Here is a 5203-nt window from a genome sequence, read left to right on the forward strand (position 1 = left end):
AGGGAGAAATCGTGCTCTTCCCCACTACTCCCTTTGCCACGAATCCTGGGGCCAGTAACTTGGCTTTTCTGAGCCTCAGCCTTCTCACCTGTGAACTGTGGATAAGGACACCTGATCCTAGGGTGGAGGAAAGAACCAGGTGAGATACAGAAACCAGGGAACTCCCCTTGATGGGTAGGTAACTCCGAAAACACTGTGGAATTTCTTCCAATGCCTTAAGCATTTAAAAACTTTGATTGATTTGTAGTGTATTATTCTGAACCTACTGAGCACGTGGACAGTGATATTGGAGGCCTTTAACACATCTGTTGGAACATTTGGATGATACATAGAAAAGTAAGCAAATGAAAAGCTGATACATCTAAGGCCACGCCACCCTGAACAAGCCCGATCCGTTTGATCTCGGAAGCTAAGTAGGGTCGGGCCTGGTTAGTACTTGGATGGGGGACCACCTAGGAAGACCAGGTCCTGTAGGTGTAAAAAATAAAAAATAAGGGATTATAAACTGACAGGGTCCTTGCAATCTGTGAGGCCAACCAAGGGTTACCTCGCCTAAAAAGAAAAACTGATGCTATTTTCAATTTCAGGGAAAGCAGATGGTTATAAAGTAAATCATAGTGTACTACTTGGCTCAGTAGGGAACAATGTTTTGGTATCACATTAAAAAATGAGTTAAGATATTACCAGACAAGAATATGTACCTCGTATTCCTTTGTTTTATAAATATAACTTTTACAAAATTATTTTGCTTTGTGTATTTCCAGAGGAAATGTATTGAGTATGCTGATGAAAAAAATCCAACCTCAGAAAAAGTCTTATGAATTTATTTGATTTCTAGTTCAATGGATTTTTCTTCTCTTTTATGTTATTTTCAGATCCAGTGTCTTTTTATTTATTTTTTAAATTTTGTATTAGTTTCAGGTGTACAGCTCAATGGTTAGACACATATGATTTATGAAGACTCAGGTCTACGTCCTTTACTGTAATTCCCTACCACCATCTCTAAAATATTTCTTTATTCCTATATACATTTTCAAATCCCATTTTTCTGAGACTCTTAAGGCAGCTTTCATAGCTAATTAATATATCCTAATTCCCCAAGGTCATAATCACAGCAGTAGATTTTATACTTTTCATGAATTACTATACCCTTATTCAATTAATTTCATATCACAGAAATACATGTATTTTTAATTTCACTACACCCACTCTATCAGACAAAAATGAGAGGGAAAGAGCCAACTTTTCTCAAATCCATTGTGGGAGGCCAAGGGTGTTGGATAAGATTACTGTCAAGAACCTAATGACCTTGATAAACTCAGCAATGTAAAACTGCATGGGCAAAGATATGGCACAGAATGCTCAAGTAGTTCCTTTTTCCTGGTGTCAGAATGTCACAGCATTATAGCTGAGCTGTGGCTCAATTAATTGATTTGGATTGATTAATTGATTCAGATAGACATCTGTTGAGCAATTATCTTCTCTAAAGGAATGCCAATGTAATCTGCTAGCAGCTGTCACCTTATATCATGTATGAATTGTACTGTATAATGGGTTCAGGTGCTCATATTAAAAAAAGTTTATTTGAGTCAGACAATTTCCAGAAAGGAGAATCTCAACAAATTGAGAAAATGCTCCAGAGAACGGCAGTTTTACAGCTTACTTAATACATTAGAATCAAAAGAATAGAAATAAGGTGGGTTACATGAAATCCATTGGTGGTAGATTAAGAGAGTGAGAGAAAGCAAAGTGGAGAAATCTCTGGGATTGAATAACAAGCAAAACAGAAGCATACTTCTTTTACATTACTTGGTTTGGGATAGTGAACATTTATAGTACATATGGTATATGGGCATACCATGTGGTAACAATGTGGTTTCGTGCTCTAGTGCCCTTGGTAGTGCCTTTGAGGGGTCTGGAAAAGAAAATTACTCTGCTGTTTCAAAGATATGTTATCTTAGATGCACAAAGACTGGACAATTTCAAAAGTAAAGACTGACCTTTGTTAAGCTACAGGTGTAGGATGTGACTACCCACCATGACCTGCTTTGAGTTAGGAAGTTTTATGTTTAGACCATCCTGTGTGGTTACTTTTGGTCTCTCGGGTTTGTAAGGTCCACCATGCCAGCCTCTCTTGAGCTTGTCAGGTTTAGTATGCGGCCCCTGTTTGGTCCACAGGTAAAATAATAGTATGTTATATAGTACTGGCAGAGTTTATTACTGTTTCAAAGTGCTTTCCTACACAGTTCATTAGAACTATGGACAGATGTACTAATGAGGAAGGAATCTGGGTGTGGGAAATGGCCTTGGAACTCAGTGTAGACCTCTTTCTTCCATCTATCTATCTAACAGACCTTTAAAGAGCACCTGCTACTTACTGGACCTTACCGTGTGCTGGCCTAAGGGCTAGCTGGATATCCAACACTTGGTATCTCCTGCACACACAGCAGTAGACAATAGGTGAATAGAGAAGAAAGGAGAATAACAAATAATACATGCGGTGATATTTCACAAGTTGGTTTGTCCACAACATTTTCATTCAGGAAACCAATGTGAACACTTATGTGTAATGCTCTGGGATTAAAAAGAGTCAGTCGTTGACCTGTCCACACTGGGAGCTCACCGAAAGTAGTTGATGCAAGATCTAGACCTATTTTCCATAATAAAAGACAGAAATGCCAAGTGGTATGAGAGAAAGTCCAAAGAAAGTGCTATAGAAAAATATAGAAAGAGGTCACTTCTGGTTGGTGGTGAGTCACAAGAGGTTCTGAGGTGCAGGGGCTAGCATGGAATCTGCTCCTTCATATGTAGTCAGAGATGGGAGAGGGGTAACATGAACAAAATTGTCGGGTACATAAGCAGAATATTCACTCTTTAAGGTAAATTCATATTTCAACTTCCTTAAATGTCACAATAATTACGTAGACCTTATACAAACACAGAATGTTTGCTATATTTTTCATTAATGTTGCTATATCATTTTTCAGTCAAAAGAATTTCTACCTTTTATAACCTTTTTGAGTGCTTCTCAAAGAATCCCTAGTAGGCTGAATCACTCATGTTTTCTACCTGGACCCAGGTGTTTTGCCTCTAAAATAGAATGATGACATGTTTCCCAGTTTTCCACATACTCAAGGTTAATGTACAGAATCTCCAATTTAAGCTATTCTCTCAAATTAAAAGTCTTTGGCACCACCTGCTAGAATCTGCTGGTAAGTGCTATAAAACCAAAGGGATAAATATGTAACTTTCTCCCTTTTCCTATTAATAGTCTCTAGAGATACAAAGGAATGGGGTATATGGGGGGTGTGTGTGTGTGAGATTCTGCAAACAAACCTTAGCTTCGGGTACAAAAGCCTTCAGAAGGCTGTCCTGGGAGTCCTGGACTTGGATTTTAAGTCTTGTCTGCCTATGCTAATGTGATGAGGCAGTGAGCCATGAGAGGGCTCATCCACCCTATTGTGCTGTGATGTTACTCTGATTCTGACAAGCCCTCCTTTCTTGAGGTCAAGCTGAGCTTACTTCAGCACGCACCTCTTTTAGGAAACCTGTCCTGACTTGAGGGGCTGAGCACACCAATTATGCCATCTCTTTTCTGTGCCCAGAGTAGCTTAGGGTTCTGGAGGGTTCACACTGGCCCAGTTGTTCCCATCTACACCTAGCACTTGATGACAGTCTAGATAGTCACAGCCATCCAGCCATTGCAACATGTGCTGGGGCCTGGGCAAAGCATTTTCACCATGCTGCCTTGGAGATTCAGCCCTGTCACAAAGCAGGAAATTCAGCTCAGAGTAATAACTACCTGTCTGGTTCATAAGTGGCAGGACCAAGATTTAAGCTCAAGCCTGTCAGACTACCAGCCTATGAAGGTTCAAATGTCAGCACCCTGGGTTACTTCTTTGGTTGAGGACCAGAATGGCCATACTGGGGGTAGGGTGTTGGGGTTTGACTGGCAACAGGAACTTGAGTGACTGACTTGGTGAGCTTGAGACCTCTCTCATTTTCCCCCTGTCCACCATCAATAGCTAAGTTTTGAAACTGGAAGGGTCACTTGTTTTTCAGTTTGCTGTAGCATACAGAATCTACATAGAAATAGATCAAACAAGCAACAAGAAGAGAGAGACCCTAGAATCCTTGTCAGAGCTTCATTTTAGAATAAGGACTCAGAAAAGACAGGACTTGCTTTACTTTCTTCAGGAAGCTACTGTGGATTCTTTGTACAGTATTGGTTTAGAGTCAAGTCCTTCAACCAGCTCAGTGAATAGTTATTTAAAAGCCAGATATTCAATCCAGATTGATCTGGAAGCAGCTTTACAGCACCTTCTTCACCCCCACTCCCACAGGAATTAGCATCACTGATCTCTATCCTGATGGCTTAGTTCACATTTCATATAGGGATGGTTAATATGGCAAATTTTGTTACAGTGTATCACCACTACCACCCCCTGCCAACAGTGGTATGAATTCTATACTAACAGATGGTATTACCAGGTAACATGGGATAGTAAACTCTAGAACCTTAATTTCTCTTTAAGAAAATTCCTCTTACACATCCATTACCACCGAAGTGTATGCTTAACCAGTTTTTATAGTTAATTTCCAAAGTTATCATCTAGCCCTGAAAGCCATGTATATCTGTGGCCATATGCTTGAGTTCTGCCAAGTGTAAGGGCCTCAGAACTTGGTATCTTAAGAAATTACATCCTTGTGAATAAAAATTTAAACTGAAGACAATCCCAGAATATGTTTGTTTAAAAAACTACTTGTCATTTTCTTCAAACACATCTCATCTTTCTGGGCCACCCAAAAGCAATAAACATTTTCTTTGAGGTCAGAACACACCAATGTCCCAGAGTCTTTGTTTGGTTGGATTAATGCCATCAAGTATCTTAAATTTGAGCATTTCTTCTCTCTTTAGTTTGTAGCTTTTGGGGCAAGACCAATTTCATTGGAAAAGCTGAGATCTATGAACCTTCTTCCTAGAAAAGTCCAAATTTTAAAGAGTTCATGAAGCTGGTTTAGGAAACTTGGCTCTAAAAACCAGTGGCATTGCTACCAACTACAAAAGTGCAAGGTTATTGGAGATCATGAACACCACACAAAACATGCAGGCTGACTGAAGAGTCCAGTGGGCTGTCTTCAAAAATAAGATGACAGATACCACTATTCCAAAAAAAAAAAAAAAAAGGCAGGACAAAGAACA

At 39.5% G+C, this 5203-nt stretch overlaps 1 pseudogene; it reads left to right on the forward strand.

The window, feature by feature from the left end:
* Window positions 1-359: 359 nt before the first annotated feature.
* On the forward strand, window positions 360-477 carry LOC120593451 (uncharacterized; annotated as a pseudogene).
* Window positions 478-5203: the final 4726 nt, after the last annotated feature.

The sequence above is a fragment of the Pteropus medius genome, unplaced genomic scaffold, assembly GCF_902729225.1.
Source record: "Pteropus medius unplaced genomic scaffold, Ma_sr-lr_union100, whole genome shotgun sequence".
NCBI lineage: Eukaryota > Metazoa > Chordata > Mammalia > Chiroptera > Pteropodidae > Pteropus > Pteropus medius.